This window comes from Engystomops pustulosus, chromosome 11 (assembly GCF_040894005.1).
Source record: "Engystomops pustulosus chromosome 11, aEngPut4.maternal, whole genome shotgun sequence".
NCBI classification, from domain to species: Eukaryota; Metazoa; Chordata; class Amphibia; order Anura; family Leptodactylidae; genus Engystomops; species Engystomops pustulosus.
The window spans coordinates 22,253,058-22,273,016 of record NC_092421.1 but is presented as its reverse complement, the minus strand read 5'-3'; the positions used below and the strand labels follow the sequence as shown (position 1 = coordinate 22,273,016).

Here is a 19,959-nt window from a genome sequence, read left to right as displayed (position 1 = left end):
TCAAGTCAAGAAAAGATATCTCTGCCAAAGAAAAGAATACAAAAAGATATCAAAGGCACTGGCTGAGTCGGAGGCAAAGTTCAAAGCTTGTAATAAAATCCAGATGATGGAGGGAGGACAAATTTCGATGAAAGGATTATAATTGGAAATGTATACGGAATATTTTATTAACCTGGATTTTGGGAATGGGCAAATCCAATGTGTACATGAAAGGACACTAAGCTTCTCTTAATGATATGACGAGGGCTGTTTAGTCACATAGGGATTGGGGTTACCAAGCTACAAGGCCGCAGTATTGTCAGTTATTGTGTGAGAGAATCAAGAATATAATTGGTTGGCTTGTGGAGGACATTAGTTTTTCTTTCTCCTCTACTGGAATGTTTTGTGTCAGATATATGTGAAGGAAAATGTAGAAAATTGTGTGCCCTCTACATTTTTCTCTTTTACCGTATATATTTGAGTATAAGCTGAGTTTTGCAGCACAAAAACTCGGCTTATACTCGAGTCTATTAAAAAAAAATTACTCTGTACACACCTTTCCGGTGCCCCCCACTGGTCTTCCTGCTCCATCTTTGGATCCCAGCCATTTGCTGACACAATCGGAAGCACCGGAGTCGCACACAGAATGACGTTGTGCGTGGAGACCAGAAGACAGAACCGGAGGGCCAGAAGAAAGAAGACCTGTGGGGGACATTGAAAAGGTGATTACAATTTTTTTTTTATAGACTGGGCATACTCGGGGCAGAGGCTGCAGGCTACATACTGGGGGCAGCGGCTAGCTGGCTATATACTAGGGGGCATGTGCTGCTTGCAATATACTGGGGGCAGAGGCTGCTGGCTATAAACTGGGGAAAGGGCTAGTTGGCTACAAACTGGAGGCAGGGGCTTTTGGCTATATACTGGGGGCAGGGGCTGCTGGCTATATACTGGGGGCAGAGGCTTCTGGCTATAAACTGGAAGCAGGGGCTTCTGGCTATATACTGGGGAAGGGGTAGGGGCTGGCTATATACTGGAGACATGTTCAGCTTGCAATATACTGGGGGCAGGGGCAATAGGTTATATAAAAACAAGAAAAAGTGAAAAACAGCTCACCCAACGTAGATCCAACTTGGCCTCAGCCTCCTTTTGTTTTTTGATGTTGGATTAAAGCTATAGGTTATATACTTGGGGGCAGGGGCTGCTGGCTATATACTGGGGTCCAGAATTTCTGCCGATATACTGGAGGCAGGGGCTATCTGGCTATATACTGGGGGACATGAGCTTCTGGCTATATACTGGAGGCAGGGGCTAGCTGGCTATATACTGGGGGAAGGGGCTAGCTGGCTATATACTGGGGCAGGGGCTAGCTGGCTATATACTGGGGGTCATGAGCTGCTGGGTATATACTGGAGGTAGGGCTAGCTGGCTACATTCTAGGGGGCATGTGCTGCTTGCAATATACTGGGGGCAGGGGCAATAGGTTATATAAAAACAAGAAAAAGTGAAAAACAGCTCACCCAATGTAGATCCAACTTGGCCTCAGCCTCCTTTTGTTTTTTGTTGTTGGATTAAAGCTATAGGTTATATACTTGGGGGCAGGGGCTGCTGGCTATATACTGGGGTCCAGAATTTCTGCCGATATACTGGAGGCAGGGGCTATCTGGCTATATACTGGGGGACATGAGCTTCTGGCTATATACTGGAGGCAGGGGCTAGCTGGCTATATACTGGGGGTCATGAGCTGCTGGGTATATACTGGAGGTAGGGCTAGCTGGCTACATTCTAGGGGGCATGTGCTGCTTGCAATATACTGGGGGGCAGGGGCTAGCTGGCTATTTACTGGGGGAAGGGGCTAGTTGGCTATACACTGGAGGCAGGGGCTTTTGGCTATATACTGGGGACAGGGGCTGCTGGCTATGTACTCGAAGCAGGGACTGCTGGCAATATACTGGGGTGGCAGGGTCTGGCTATATACTGGTGACATGTGCAGCTTGGAATATATTGGTGGCAGGAACTGCTGGCTATATACTGGGGGCCGGGGCTGCTGCCTATATACTGGAGGCAGGGTCTTGATGGCTATATACAGGGGGACATGAGCTGCTGGCTATATACTGGAGGCATGGGATAGCTGGTTATATACTAGGGGGCATTTGCTGCTTGCAAAATACCGGGGGCAGGGGCTAGCTGGCTATATACTGGGGGCAAGGGCTAGCTGGCTATATACTGGGGGCAGGGGCTAGTTGGCTATATACTGGGGTGTATGGGCTTTCTAGCTATATACTGGGGGCATGGGCTCGATATATACTAGGGGACAAGGGGCTGGCTAGCTGTATACTGGCTGGAGGCTGTGACCAATGCATTTCCCACCCAAGGCTTATACTCGAGTCAATAGGTGTTCCCAGTTTTTGGTGTTAAAATTAGGTACCTTGGCTTATACTGGAGTGTATATAACTTATATGTGAAATCATTGCTGCCTGGATTGTTGTCAATCTCTTTGAAGCCTATGGTGTTATTGATATTTGGCTTTTTTTTCTAAGGGTAACATCTACAATTATTTACAGTACAGTATACAGTGATCTCCTTATTGTCAAAGATATCAGAAACCCAGAAGAACCTACTGGTGTCAATGGGGTCTGCCAGATGTTATAGCTTCATGTGTGACCCCACTCTCCTCCTCCGATTCTGAGCCATTCAGACAACCATCACAATATCTGCAATATAACAGCTCAGACATTAATAAAGTTTTCCTCAATGTTCTTCCAGTTTCAAAGCAGTAAATTAAAGGTATTGTATATTATAGGTGGTCCCCGGACCTAGTTACAAACGGACATCTGGATATTGGTAATTTATTGTACTTTAGTCCTAGGCTAAAATGATCAGCTATAACAGTTATCACAGGTGTCTGTAATGAAGCTTTAGTGTTAATCCTGGTTCTTATGACAACCCAACATTTTTAAAATCCAGTTGTCACAGAGACCAAAAAAATTTTGGCTGGGGATTACAATGATAAAATATACAGTTCCGACTTACATACAAACTCACCTTAAGAACAAACCTACAGACCCTATCTTGTATGTAAGGCCGCGGTCACACGTACCGCAAGGCGTCCGTTCATAACGCGACGCTAGCGCACAGGGGGAGGTCCTCGGCCCGAACGCACATGCGTTTCCAGGGATTGATAAGCCGATCGCATGCGTTTCTCTGGAAACGCATATGCGATCGCCCCAAACTCCGCCCCCTGTGCGCTAGCATCGCGTTATGAACGCGGCGCTAGCGGTACATGTGAACGCGCCCTGAGGCTGCGTTCACACGTGCCATTTTGAACCTGTTTTTGGCATGTGGTTTTAAGCAGTCTGTCAAAAAACACATGCAGTAAAAACCGCATGCGTTTTTGAAAAATGCATACTTTTTTTTTAAAACGCATCCATCTTTGATCAGTTTTAATTAACATAATTGGGAAAACCGGTCAAAAACAGATGCGTTTTCACGGACTACTCAAAAACAAGTTAAAAATTCGAAGTGTGACCGCAGCCTGAGGGCGCGTTCACACGTTCCGCTATCGTCGCGTTCATAAGGCGACGCTAGCGCACAGTGGACGGGGCTCGGGCCGATCGCATATGCGTTTCCCGGGAAACGCATGCGATTAATAACCCGATCGCATGCGTTTCTCTGGAAACGCATATGCGATCGCCCCAAACTCCGCCCCCCGTGTTCACACATTCCGCTAGCGTTGCGTTATGAACGAATGTGTGAACACGTTACGTTTTGGTTGCGTTTTCATTGCGTTTGAAACGCATATACAACAGCTGCTGAGAGGTAATTTGCCTAATTACATTACCGTTTATGTTTGTAAATGCAATGTTAACTCATGCGTTAACCAAACGCATACGTTAACGCTTTGTTAACGCATGCGTTAACATCGCGTTTACAACGTGTTTTGTAAACGGAAATGTTAACAGTGATGTAATTGGGCAAATCACCTCTCCTCAGGGTGCGTTCACACGTTGCGTTTTGACTTGCGTTTTCATTGCGTTTGAAACGCATATACAACAGCTGAGGAGAGGTGATTTGCCTAATTACAACACTGTTAACATTTCCGTTTACAAAACGCATAGTAAACGCGATGTTATCGCATGTGTTAACAACGCGTTAACACATGTGTTTTGTTAACGCATGCGTTAACATTGCGTTTACAACCGTAAACGGTAATGTAATTAGGCAAATCACCTCTAATCAGCTGTTGTATAGGCATTTCAAACGCAATGAAAACGCGACCAAAACGCAACGTGTGAACGCGCCCTCAGCTGTTGTATATGCGTTTCAAACGCAATGAAAACGCAGGTCAAAACGGTCAATGTCTAGATCCTCCAGCTTGGGGATAGAAGGGGCAAGAAACAGTGGGACAGTGGGACTGTGGGACAGTGGGACTGTTTCTTGCCCCTTCTATCCCCAAGCTGGAGGATCTAGACCAGTGGTGGCGAACCTATGGCACGGGTGCCAGAGGTGGCACTCAGAGCCCTTTCTGTGGGCACGCAGGACTTCACCCCAACACATAGTTTGCTAGATACGACTCAAGGCTTTCTCCTGCAGTCCAATACAGCCCAGGACGTGCTCAGCACTATTTTCACTATTTTAAAGCAACATCCTTGGCTGCTAGGACTACACGAGAAGCGAGAAGGTGTGGATAGAGATGGATTGTCATTGGAGCTCCTGTTCTGGGTCCTCTGATCCTTCCTCTTCAGGGGACCCTGGAGGGAAGCTACAATCCAAATTTCTCCATCATCTTTCTATTGTATTGGTGAACTCAGGAGGCCAATACGATTAAAACCTGTGATACAACAGGGAATCAGTAAGTTCCTGCTTAAATTGTCATGTTGGCACTTTGCGACATACAAGTGGGTTTTGGTTGTAGTTTGGGCACTCTGTTTCCAAAAGGTTCGCCATCGCTGATCTAGACATTGAGGTAAATTGTGACTTTCTATAGACTATATGCTTGATGCTCACCTTGGTCTTTCATTTCTACTTATGTCCATTTTAACTTTAGCCTCAATGACCTATATCTCCATTTACCTACTATATCTTTAACAGATTTATCTACCATTTGCGATAGTGGGGCATGTGCAGCACAGAATTGTGCTTTTTAAATGTTTTTAAAAATACATTTGTCTTCTGTAATTAAATAAAATTGTTATTTGTATTGAAAAAACTTTCATAGACATCCGTCTTTTCTCTTTAATGTAAACAGCTGAGGAGAGGTGATTTGCCTAATTACATTACTGTTAACATTTGCATTTACAAAACGCATTGCAAACGCGATGTTAACACATGCGTTAACAACGCGTTAACACACGCGTTAACATAGCGCAAACAAATGTAAATAGTAATGTAATTAGGCAAATCACCTCTCCTCAGCTGTTGTAATGCGTTTTCAAACGCAATGAAAACGCAACCAAAGCGCAACGCGTGAACGCGCACTCAGTTTGCGTCCACATGTTCAGTTTTTTAGATGCAGATTTTGAAACAAAAAGCTAGTGTGGATCGTGATGGGTGAGAACATATTATTGAGAGAAGCTCAAGAGTGTGAACACGGCCTCAAAAACTGTTTGAGTTTTTAGATAATACTCTTGGTGTGTTTTGAACTCAATTCCGAAACAAAAATATTACGTTTTTTATTTGCATAAGTAATAATAAAATCGGCAAAACTTCTATGAGCGCTTAGAGATGCTTCTTTCTGCATGGCCACCTCTGCGCGGATGGATTGCGGACGGCTGCTGGCACAAGCTCATCCCCCTCCCCGGTCTTTTCGGCAGTGTTTAGCCCTGTCCCATAAGATGCAATTATGTGCAGCAGTGTCCACATGGCCGGGCGCTGATCACTACTGGAGCCTCTGCTAGCTGCAGTGTAAGCTCAGACATTCCAATGCTGTGAGGCAGCAGTGTGAGGGCTGATCACCCAGCCCAGCAATTACTGGCGAGCAACACACCAACGCTCATTCACAACACCAGCGATACTATGGCTTGTGACCAGCAGCGCAGAAATGTGAGGCCGCCTTCACCCCAAGATCACACAGCCCTGCACACCATGTACTCTGTGTAGCCCCGGGGTAAGAGACGTAGATTAATGAATTATTTATCCTAGGAGCAATGACCATAGAAACTTTACAACTTTGCTTACTCGTGCCGAATTTTACTAACTCCATTGAAAACCTGGAGAACTGCAGCAATGGCTTAGTAGTTACGTTATCAGCTTATTCATACTGTAGACTATGTTTTCTGTTATTACCTCTGCTATTCTTTCATAATATCGTAGCCCAAGTTACGTTTTCATGTCTCTTTTATCAATCTGGATTTGCTGAATCTTAATTTGGGGCAACGAGCGTAAAAAGCTTTTTTTTGTAAAACTCCGAGAACAAAGTGAGGACTCGGAGGATAGGAATTGATTTATCTTGCTTGTTCTTTCTCCGACACGATCCTCTGCCAAAATTAGAAGGAAGCTTATGATATTTTTAATGCAGAACAGGTGTCTTGAAGCACACAAATTAAAAAGTGAGCTGAGGGGATTTGGAGAGCGCAGTCATGGATGTGGTAAACGGCGGCTCTGGGTTTTTTTTTTTGATACAGTTTGTTAAAAATTGTTACAAAGAAAATGAGATAAAAGGAAGGTAATTGTCTTGTCTAACAATAGACTTTACACATAATAGCGTTTTGCAACTTTATGGCAGAAGGTTTCAAATATTTTACATTTCTACACAACTCACTTTTGGAAAGTGTTTGTGGCAGTGGTGACCCCCCCCCCCTCCTGAGCTGGTGTATTCTGAAGTGTATGTACAGCCACATCAAACTGTCTCCGGAAAGAAAACATGTAGTTCCAATGTTAGCGGTTAAATGTTACAATTTTTTTAATGTTTGTTTTACAAAAGTGAATCAAAACTCCTTTTTGATGTGGTTTTAGCCACACTGACTGAATGCACCCTTAGGGTATGTTAATGTGGCTCATTTTTTAAAGCTGAAAAATTGAACAATGGAATAATTGAAAAATAAATGGGAAAAGTGAAAAATCTAACACTTTGCAGAAGTAGTGGAATAGCTGCAGAATTTACCCAGCGGTAATTCCGCAGTCATTTCAGAAGCAAACCAAAAATGACTGCTATACAATGCGGCTTATTTACTAAGGGGCCACGGCCGCACTTTTTTTTTTCAGGATTTGTACCGCTGTGACAGGTAGTTGGTAATTGGGGATTGTGTCGCACGCGATCAGAATGGGGCACAGTTACGCTGGCTTTCAGTTGGGAGGCGTGCTGTCGTATGATCCGACTGATTCTGACTGAGCGTGGGATTTAAAGGGGTATTCTCGTCTGGGCATTCACATTCTGTTTCATTAATCTGCCACATATAAACATTTCTTCAATTAGATGTTATTAAAAAATTTTTTTACCTTTGTGAAGATGATTTCTCATAAATGTAGTCTTAGGGTCCCTTAGAAACAAGACTCACTCCTTGGATACGACCACCTCTGCTGCAGTGATTGCACAAAGAAACAAAAGGTTTTTGTATATGAAATGTCCGGAAGTTACTGCAGGTCACACAGACGTCCTGTGGTAATGATCGCTGAAGCCCGGTGGTAAGGCAGTGCTCAATAACGCATGTCTGACCACCGCTGCTAGAGTGCGGGGTGGTCGTATCCGAGGAATCTATTTAGTTAGATTCTGTTAGACAGCAAGGCTACATTTATGAGACATTGGGGGACATTTACTATGGTGTTTCCGCCAGTTTTGTGGCGCTCTCACCGCATCTTCTGCTCTCCGACCTATTTATTAGCTGTCGGGGACAGAAAAAATGACTTTTTCCGTCTGCTCCGACTCTTCTCCGAAAAGGGGCGTGGCTTTGGCGGAGTGGAAACTCAGACACAATTAATATGTGTCGCAGCCCTTTTTGGGCGCTGTAAACTGGCGGAAAGTAGACCAAAAGAAAACTGGTCTAGCAGGGACTGTTGGACACATTTCTGGTGCTTGGGACAGATTTTGGTCCCAGGGACAGAAAATGGTCTCGGCGCCAGAAATGTCTCTGCACAGCTCCACAATATTAAATGTGTATCTTCTTACCGAGAGCAGGTCGGTAACAAAGCCAATGCAGACACCGACACTTTAAGTAAATGTCCCCCATTATCTTCACACAGGAACATTTTTTTTAATAACATCCAATTGAAGAAATGTTTACATATGGCAAATGAATTAAATTAAATGTGAATACCCAGATGGGAATAACCCCTTTAAGATTAAAATTGTGTCACAAGACATGCACTTACATGCACCAGGAAGAAGACGGTGAACTCTGTGGGACCTGATCGGGGAAGTGACACATGCAGGATATCGGGCGCACGATCTTAGTGAATGGTGGCACAGTGCATTATTATCGGGCAATGCATTTTCGGTGAACTCAGGAGGGCACAGTTCGGGGTGCACTCACATGCATTTTTTCATGCATTCCAAAGGCTTCAGCCTTGATCACATGCTAAGGTTACATTGCATTTCCACTGCATTTGCTAAAACACAACGTAAACTCTGCATGTGATCACAATTCAAGCCTTTAGAATGCGTCAGAAAAGCAAAAGAATTTGACGCAAATTTGACGAGGATAGAAAATGGACAAAATTTGCTACGGTTAAATCCTATGCACTGCGCTACTATTGTATTTCACTATGGATTTTCTGCTTGCAAACGCAAACGCAGACAAAGTCGCGCCCACCGGGGCGGGCCTCGGCCCGATCGCATCGGCGTTTCTATGGAAACGCCTGCGATCGGGAACGAGCCACCGGTGTTTTGCGTTAAATTAACGCAAAACACCGGCGGCTCGTTCCCGATCGCAGGCATTTCCATAGAAACGCCCATGCGATCGAGCAGAGGCCCGCCCCGGTGGGCGCGACTTTGTCTGCGTTTGCAAGCGCAGACAAAGCGCCCTGTGTGGCGCCGGCCTCACTCACAGATTGCGATGGCGGCTGGTTTCTGATGCAGTATGGCTGCATAATTATCACTGGGATTAATTCCACATATGCACGTAGGGGCATTTATTCCAGTTTTGTGGCATAGAAGCCATAATCGCAATTTCTTGTGCAAACAGTTTTACACCAAAATTATGCCTGGCGTAGTTTTGCCCAGCGGCGGACAGGTCTATGCCTCTTCTTGTATCCGTCGCAACAAGGGGTGTAGCCTTTACACCTGACAGCAACATTTCTTCTTGTGACCTTTGCTCTTGGAACCCTTTCCTTTCAAGCTAAAATCAGTGCCAGAAAGACAATGGGGCAGATTTATCAAAAGTGTTTCAAAGTTGGGGTAGGCTTACGCTGCCATTGCTGGACATAATAATGTCAGTGTTGATGCTGCTGTTTACACAGGTCTCCAGACAGAGCCTCCCCCTAGACAGTGCATAAACCAACCACGGCAGTGAGAGCCCCCCCTAGACGGTGCACAAGCCAACCACGGCAGTGAGAGCCCCCCCCCTAGACTGTGCACAAACCAACCACGGCAGTGAGAGCCCCCCCCCCCCTAGACTGTGCACAAACCAACCACGGCAGTGAGAGCCCCCACCCCCTAGACTGTGCACAAACCAACCACGGCAGTGAGAGCCCCCCCTAGACGGTGCACAAGCCAACCACGGCAGTGAGAGCCCCCCCCCCTAGACTGTGCACAAACCAACCACGGCAGTGAGAGCCCCCCCCCCCTAGACTGTGCAAAAACCAACCACGGCAGTGAGAGCCCCCCCCCTAGACGGTGCACAAGCCAACCACGGCAGTGAGAGCCCCCCCCCCCCCCTAGACTGTGCACAAACCAACCACGGCAGTGAGAGCCCCCCCCCCCTAGACTGTGCACAAACCAACCACGGCAGTGAGAGCCCCCCCTAGACGGTGCACAAGCCAACCACGGCAGTGACGGCCTCCCCCTAGACCAGTGGTGGCGAACCTATGGCACGGGTGCCAGAGGTGGCACTCAGAGCCCTTTCTGTGGGCACCCGGGCCAGCACACCAGACAGGACTCAAAGAATCTTCCTCCAGTTCCAAGCAACTTAAAATATGCTGCTTTCAGTCATATTTTTCATATTTTATTACTTACTTCACTACTTGGTACTGTAGGAAGAGGGAGAATGAGAAGACAGGGCCGAATTATCTTTGGAGGACCTCCTGCTGGCCCTACGATTCTCTGTGTATAGAGGGACACAGGACAGAAGCTAAAATTATGAAAATTTTCCATCTTTCTACTGTGTTGCTGTCCTCAGGAGGCAAATATGAAGTTGTTGTACAGGGAGCAATAAGTTACTGCTTTAACTTTTGGTTGGCACCTCGCAATAAATAAGGGGGGTTTTGGGTTCAGTTTGGGCACTCGGCCGCTAAAAGGTTCGCCATCACTGCCCTAGACGCTGCACACTTAGACCAGACAGTTTATGCTGCACCAGGTATTTCAAAGTGCCTGATGCTGAAAGATAAATCTGTTACATTTTACGATTGTCTAGTCTTTGTTTGCTCCTCCTAGCAGTTGACTTCATTTATGCCAGAAAAGTCCACCAAATAGCTGCATATGCTATATTTGTAGAGCACACCTCAATGTAAAAACCTTTAGATGTGGTCATGTTTTCTTTTGTCATACTATTCATAAAATCTACCAGCTTGCTCTATCTTTTCCTGTACATACGGCCAGGCTGCACTCCTCCCTATGGTCCCAGCCCTTGCATAGCATACATCGTGTGAAAGGGGCCTTAGTCCCTAAAATATTCCAATGTGATTTCTGTATCAATTCCTCACATTTTTCTAGATCTCAGCTTGCTGTCATTCTATAGGAAGCTTCTATGTTTACTTTCAGTGGACAGAAATCTGACCATAGTCACACTGGTGTAACATAGAATCTTTCTGTAGAATGCCAGCAAGCATAGATCTAGAAACCGTCAGGAGTTGATACAGAAAGTATATAGAAAAATTGTATAACTTTCCATTATACAAATAATAACATTAATTTAATGTAATGGGAGTACCCCTTTAAGTCTAGGAGTAGAGGAGTATGCACAATGCTGGGAGATACCCAGAAGTGTGTATGGTGGATACAAGTCAAAATGACGGGTCGATTTCCTTTTAATGAGAAATTTGCCCAAATGGGGGACATTTTATATAAAGTGTCGGTGTCTGTATTAGTTTTGTTACCGACCTGCTCTCGGAAAGAAGATACACATATAATATTATGGAGCTGTGCATGTACATTTCTAGTGCCGAGACCAAAATCTCCACTGAGGCCAAAATCTGCACTGAGGCAGCAAACATCCTAATGTGAGTGCAATAGCACGGTTTTGTGTCCCTGCTTTCCGCCAGTTTACAGCGCCCAAAAATGGCTGCAACACATATTAATTGTGTCTGAGTTTTCATTCTGCTAAAGCCACGCCCCTTTTCGGAGAAGAGTCGGAGCAGCCCGAAAAAGTAATTTTTTTTAATGGCGCCGCCAGCTAATAAATAGGTCGGAGAGCAGAACATGCGGTGAGAGCGCCACAAAACTGGCAGAAACACCATGGTAAATGTCCCCCAATGTGTCTTCCAAAATATGAATTATTCTATGGCTATCAAACCAGAGAAATGGAACTGAAGAAAGTTATTAGGGGTGCGTGTTTTTTTTTTTATTTTTTTTATGCCATTTTTTTTAATTGGAGCACTAATACAACTATGTTTAGAACAGAAGAACCCATAAGCGTCTGTTCCGTTACTGTTCAGCACTGACCTATTCAATAAAGATTTATGTCAATGATATTTTTCTCTTTCATTCTCTGCTTGTCTGCTGCTTCTACTGTACTGAGGGAAAGTGCACGATAAACTCGTTTTGTTGGTTTCACAATAAAGGATAAAAAAACGAAAAACATTCAATTACTCAGCAGAAGGTCAAGGTTATGCAAACAACCAGAAGCACATCCCCGTATGTTGTAAGTTTATTGACCCTGCTGCGCTACAAGTACTTTGAGCACATCATGTAAGCTTTGAAGACCAGGGGGGAGATTTATCAGAAGTGTCTGGGGTAAAATTGATCTGTTTGCCATGGAAATCAATCAGAGCTCAGGTTTCATTTTCCCACAGCTGTTTATAAAATTAAAGCTGATCTCTGATTGGTTGGCATGGGCAACTAGATCAGTTTTACCTCTTCTGATAAATCTCCCCCAAGCGCTGTATCCTAGAAGAGAAGGGACCAAAACCCCCCAAAATTTAGTATTTCTTTTCATATAGGTCCATTCCAAACCAGTATTCTACCATGTACATGGAACCTGAAAGGCAGCACCTATAAGGGGTCATTTATCTTATTCAGGAACTTATAATACAAGACCCTGTCCATCCAAATCTGACCTTAGACAGCTGACAAATTTGGATGGAATGCTGTTATATTCTTATGATACAATGTATAATGGGGGCATAATAGCAATCTGCAATTCAGTATTGGCCCATTTGTGCAGAATGTCATGCTGTAACTACATAGGGCCATCTCCATAGAAGCAGATCTGGTGTAAGAAGATCCAGATCACCAGGACAGCTTCTGTCTAGAGAGGAATTGTCTTGGTGGGAACCCTTTTTGCTTGGTTCTCATTGCTGTATTCAAAGTTTCGGACCCATGTTGGTTTTTCCATAAAAATATATGAATGCTAAATATTAGTGACTATAGCACAAAACTGTCTATTTATGGCATACCCACAATGAAATGTCTTCTTTTCAACATTGCTATGTTTGCAGCTGTTAAGTTTTAATAACCGTTACAGTAGCAGGGTAGCACCAGTAATCTGTAGACGCGGCGTATCCAGAGCATTATTTATTATCTCCTAAAGTACACAAATACAAGTTAATCAGGATAACAGTTCACTGTTATTAACATAAATACAATATTTCACAAATATAATTCCAAACTGTCTCTATCAGTCTTGGTCAGGGCAGCCATCAGGAAATTCGGGGCCCCATACAGCAAAAGTGTCTGGGCCCCAACACACCCCAAAACCGAACAAGCCTCCTGCCCCCCGCAGTGACCTTTCACAAACAGGGTTTGAGGCCTGTTGCTACGACAAGGCACACTCTTCTGGTAGATTGCCAATAGGAGTCATACTTTTGGTCAAGTATATTTATTATAGTGCAAATATGGCATCAAAAACTAAAAGCATGGTGAACAGTAAACATATAAAAGTGTTTAACAGACAACATATAACAAATATAACATTATAAAGTGCAATTGCTAGGGCCGCCACTATCTTTTAATGTTTTAATAAAGAATTGTGTTAATTACCAGTGGGGGTGCTCCAGTGCACCTAAGGGCTCTTTACGTCACCCTGCCACCAGTCCTGAGGTAATCTTAAGTCCTGGTACCTGTGCCTGCTCAGCAACCTCTGTGAATCACTGCATAAGGGTCAGGACTTCATATTTCCTCAGAACCAATGGGAAGGAAAAGAAGGAGCGTTCATTGCATGCCCCAAGGAAACCTAAAGTCCCTGCACCTGCACACTGATTCACAGAGGCTGCTGAGCAGGCACAGGTATCGGGATTTCGGATCACCGCAGGACTGGCCGCTGGGTGACTTTGCACTCCACAGACAAAAGCGCACATACACTATATATGCATAATACACATAAACACATATTAACACTGCCCCATATATACTCTACACACGCTATATTCACACTACACATATAAATACATACACCATATGAAACACTGAAATTCAGTTGCACATAAATATATTATATATATATATCCACGTACCTGTACAATACTAATAATATTGCAGTAATGAATATATCACATATACATAAATATATACCAGCTGCGAAAAAACTGCACGTTAGTATACAGCGCCAAAAAAATGACTGCACTAAAGGGCTGCCTCTAAAAACACCACAGTCACTGACAGTATAATATCACAGGAATAAAAATTATGTCCTAATTACATTTATACAAAGACCGGAGGCTGTCTGATTTTAACCCTTCTATTACAATGTGTGATTTGCACATTGTAATAGATGATGTAGAAAATCCGCATATACTGTAGTATGGCAGTATATGGTAGGATCAGTCAGACAACCTGGAGTTAAAGTACCCTAGGGGGTCTGAAAAATAGTAAAAATAACAGTAATGCCCCCCCCCCCCCACACACACACACATATATATATAGTAATGGCCCCCACACACACAGATATATAGTAATGCCCCCCCCCACACACATATATATACAGGCAGTCCCCGGGTTACATACAAGGATTATCAATAAAGCTTCATTACAGACACTTTACAGCTGATCATTGCACCCTGGGACTAAACTAAAGCATCCAGAGAGCTTCACCAGAGGTCACAGTGGGCAGAGGGGTCCGTCTTTAACTGTGGGTCGTCGGGTGTCCTTAAGTAGGGGACCGCCTGTATAGTAATGGCCCACCACACACACAGATATATAGTAATGGCCCCCCACACACACAGATATATAGTAATGGCCCCCCACACACACAGATATATAGTAATGGCCCCCCACACACACAGATATATAGTAATGGCCCCCCACACACACAGATATATAGTAATGGCCCCCCACACACACAGATATATAGTAATGGCCCCCCCACACACACAGATATATAGTAATGGCCCCACACACACACAGATATATAGTAATGGCCCCCCACACACACAGATATATAGTAATGGCCCCCCACACACACAGATATATAGTAATGGCCCCCCCACACACACAGATATATAGTAATGGCCCCCCACACACACAGATATATAGTAATGGCCCCCCACACACACAGATATATAGTAATGGCCCCCCCCACACACACAGATATATAGTAATGGCCCCCCCACACACACAGATATATAGTAATGGCCCCCCCACACACACAGATATATAGTAATGGCCCCCCCACACACACAGATATATAGTAATGGCCCCCCACACACACAGATATATAGTAATGGCCCCCCACACACACAGATATATAGTAATGGCCCCCCCCACACACACAGATATATAGTAATGGCCCCCCCACACACACAGATATATAGTAATGGCCCCCACACACACAGATATATAGTAATGGCCCCCCCCACACACACAGATATATAGTAATGGCCCCCCCCACACACACAGATATATAGTAATGGCCCCCCACACACAGATATATAGTAATGGCCCCCCACACACACAGATATATAGTAATGGCCCCCCCACACACACAGATATATAGTAATGGCCCCCCCCACACACAGATATATATACAGGCAGTCCCCGGGTTACATACAAGGATTATCAATAAAGCTTCATTACAGACACTTTACAGCTGATCATTGCACCCTGGGACTAAACTAAAGCATCCAGAGAGCTTCACCAGAGGTCACAGTGGGCAGAGGGGTCCGTCTTTAACTGTGGGTCGTCGGGTGTCCTTAAGTAGGGGACCGCCTGTATAGTAATGGCCCACACACACACAGATATATAGTAATGGCCCCCCACACACACACAGATATATAGTAATGGCCCCCCACACACACAGATATATAGTAATGGCCCCCCACACACACAGATATATAGTAATGGCCCCCCACACACACAGATATATAGTAATGGCCCCCCCCACACACACAGATATATAGTAATGGCCCCCCCACACACACAGATATATAGTAATGGCCCCCCCACACACACAGATATATAGTAATGGCCCCCCACACACACAGATATATAGTAATGGCCCCCCCCACACACACAGATATATAGTAATGGCCCCCCACACACACAGATATATAGTAATGGCCCCCCACACACACAGATATATAGTAATGGCCCCCCACACACACAGATATATAGTAATGGCCCCCCACACACACAGATATATAGTAATGGCCCCCCACACACACAGATATATAGTAATGGCCCCCCCACACACAGATATATAGTAATGGCCCCCCACACACACAGATATATAGTAATGGCCCCCCACACACACAGATATATAGTAATGGCCCCCCACACACACAGATATATAGTAATGGCCCCCCCACACACAGATATATAGTAATGGCCCCCCACACACACAGATATATAGTAATGGCCCCCCACACACACAGATATATAGTAATGGCCCCCCACACACACAGATATATAGTAATGGCCCCCCACACACACAGATATATAGTAATGGCCCCCCACACACACAGATATATAGTAATGGCCCCCCACACACACAGATATATAGTAATGGCCCCCCACACACACAGATATATAGTAATGGCCCCCCACACACACAGATATATAGTAATGGCCCCCCACACACACAGATATATAGTAATGGCCCCCCACACACACAGATATATAGTAATGGCCCCCCACACACACAGATATATAGTAATGGCCCCCCACACACACAGATATATAGTAATGGCCCCCCACACACACAGATATATAGTAATGCCCCCCACACACACAGATATATAGTAATGGCCCCCCACACACACAGATATATAGTAATGGCCCCCCACACACACAGATATATAGTAATGGCCCCCCACACACACAGATATATAGTAATGGCCCCCCACACACACAGATATATAGTAATGGCCCCCCACACACACAGATATATAGTAATGGCCCCCCACACACACAGATATATAGTAATGGCCCCCCACACACACAGATATATAGTAATGGCCCCCCACACACACAGATATATAGTAATGGCCCCCCACACACACAGATATATAGTAATGGCCCCCCACACACACAGATATATAGTAATGGCCCCCCACACACAGATATATAGTAATGGCCCCCCCCACACACACAGATATATAGTAATGGCCCCCCCCACACACACAGATATATAGTAATGGCCCCCCACACACAGATATATAGTAATGGCCCCCCACACACACAGATATATAGTAATGGCCCCCCACACACACAGATATATAGTAATGGCCCCCCACACACACAGATATATAGTAATGGCCCCCCACACACACAGATATATAGTAATGGCCCCCCACACACACAGATATATAGTAATGGCCCCCCACACACACAGATATATAGTAATGGCCCCCCACACACACAGATATATAGTAATGGCCCCCCACACACACAGATATATAGTAATGGCCCCCCACACACACAGATATATAGTAATGGCCCCCCACACACACAGATATATAGTAATGGCCCCCCACACACACAGATATATAGTAATGGCCCCCCACACACACAGATATATAGTAATGGCCCCCCACACACACAGATATATAGTAATGGCCCCCCACACACACAGATATATAGTAATGGCCCCCCCACACACACAGATATATAGTAATGGCCCCCACACACACAGATATATAGTAATGGCCCCCCCACACACACAGATATATAGTAATGGCCCCCCACACACAATTTATAATTTTAAAAAAATAAACTCTAATACTCACATTTCTTCACTCCCCTTTTTCTGGCCTTCATCCTCCGTCTTCTGTACTGGGCACGTAGTGAGGCGCCCAGCGCTGGCAGCGTAATGACGTCATTATGCTGCCAGCGCTAGGACGCTTACCGTCCTGTGCGCTGCTTCAGTGTGACAGAGCAGGAAGTGTCAGTGCGCGTCACTTCCAGCTCTGTCATGAGCGCAGCTCCAATACAGAATGCCGCGGACGGCACAAGCACCGCCCCCACCGGCCCAGAATCATTAAATTATAGCCTGCCAGGCCAGCAAATTCACGGGGGGTCCGACAGACAGAGGCATTAGTGATTGCCCCGGCCCGGGCCCCCCCGTCCGATGGGCCCGGACTGCGGTCGGTACGCCACTGCCAGCGGCCCCCGGCGCCTCCACCCCACACCACACATATTGTGTGCAGCACAGACCGCACAGTCTGCGGCCCACCGGCCGGGCCCCCCCCCTAGTGTCTTAGAGTCCGGGCCCCATAGGGCAGTACCAGTTGTACTGCCCTATCGGCGGCCCTGGTCTTGGTGTATACAATTTGATTCCCTTGTGATCCGCCTGTAAATCTTCTATGGTCAGGAATGGCAGATTCTTCTCATGAATAGCTTCTCTTTTCTGCACACTGCTTTGCTCTCTGCCTCCAGCCCCTCCCTACTGTACCAACTACAGATAACATCTTTATAGCAGGAGGAGGTTAGGCAGAGCTGACTGTGTATGTGTTATAGCTGAGATATAGCAAAGCTGAGAGTATCATTATGTTTTATATCCATCTCATGGATCTCATCTTGATCTGTCTCTTCTGTCTTTTTCTATACGTATACTAGTGAATATTCAGAAGCTAAATGAAAGTGTAGATAAACCCTGTACCTTGATAATCTAAGCACATTATCAGCACACAGCATATCATAGCACAGAGGAATCATGTAGTATCTGCTTAAAGAGTCCCCGTCCAGATTCTGTAATTTTACACTAACCATCACTGTGATAGTGATAGGATAGGAGCTAAAACATCAAAGTAACTGAGTAAAATTGTAAAGGGTTAAAAATTATCTTTATTGTGTAAACATCACCGGGGATTCTAGTTTGAGAACTTTCTTTTATGGGAAAAGACCTTTTAAGCAGTGGCTACAAGCCATTTAATTACTGATGTAGTGTAATATTTCAATACGTGTTAGCGCTCCATAGTAGTACAGCTTTGCCCTACTGTAGTTGGTTTATATTTTACCATACTATTGAACAAGCCCACACACTGGCATCTTGTATTTTTATTCAATTGGAGTTTCGGATTATTTTTTCTGGTTTTCGTTATGGATCAAGTATTCCAAAGATATGTAATCCAATATCAGAAAGGTGGCGTATAGATATGCCGGCTCTCCAACTCTCAGCTGTCTGGGTCTGAAGAAGAGGGAAGTACTCCCTCAAAGCGGGTTATCCTTGGCTTTTACATTACCGCTGGTTTTTACCACTAAAATTCCCTGTCTACATATTGGATTGGTGCCTCTTGTCCGTTTTTTTTCTCCTTATTGATGATCTATCAATTTGGGTCCATGATGGGTGCCCTTCCATTTCTATTAACCCTGCCTGGCTCCTGAAGCAGTAACCCTTCAGAAAACCCAAATCAAACCTATACATTGTAACCAGTTTTGCGACCAGTTTTTTGTTTCTTTGCATACAGTTTTTGGTCTTGGGAAACATTCAACTTCAAAAACCCTGTTGCCCAATAATTTATTTTAATCTATATCACTTTGCAGCATATTTCTCTCCTGAGCAAATACTTCTGATAAGGAAGAAATCCTCTTCTATCTCCAGGATGACACATGTTGTGGGTGGAGACAGGAGTTGGACATTCGAAGAAAACTCTGATTCTTGGCCCCTGCTCCTTTTGTGTAAGCGTTCTTTAGTGTTTTCTGGTTTGGATTTGGTAGTGTATTGATCTAAGGTGAACTTTATACTCCTGGTACCCAGTGCAGTGTAATAGGGTCGCCCCTGCTCTATAATGGTCTAACATAATGGGGAAGCATTATCAACAATTTTTGGGTTATGTTAACATTGTGTTTTAAACCCTCCATTGTAAGGATACATTGGTGAGAAGGGAGGGCTAGGATGCTACTGCTGATGTTCAGGGTGATAACAATGTCCTTGTATGGATAGTTATATCACTGGGGACCACCCTGAGCGTATGCTCAGCAGAGGCCGGTGTTGGATGCAATACTTTTTATCCATATATGTTACTTGCTGTGTCTTTCCATACTGTGTTCCCCCCCCCCCCCCCCCCGTATACGATGTGTACTGTGCAAACGGAGGCAAAAAGGATACCTCTGTCTGTCTATATATATGTATATGTATGGAAATGCTCAGCTTATACGCCTGGAGGTTTCCTGGCATATACTCTGTGTATGAAGAGAACAAGATATGAATATAGCATTATGCTGCATCAGATTTATCATGGTGTCCGATGTTGGATGTAAATCTGGTGTAGTATGAGACTTTCTAGTTTTCTCCAACTCCT

The 19,959-nt window shown here is 44.8% G+C and overlaps 1 protein-coding gene across 6 annotated transcripts in view; it reads left to right on the top strand.

Annotated features, from left to right (window-relative positions):
- The first annotated feature begins 5,824 nt into the window (after positions 1–5,824).
- Positions 5,825–19,959, top strand: part of PLCE1 (phospholipase C epsilon 1) — a 200,452-nt gene continuing 186,317 nt past the window's right edge. For all 6 annotated transcript variants that reach the window (XM_072129841.1, XM_072129840.1, XM_072129842.1 and 3 more), the window contains exon 1: positions 5,825–6,082. The gene's annotated coding sequence lies outside the window, so the exon portion shown is untranslated. The remainder of the gene's footprint in view (positions 6,083–19,959) is intronic.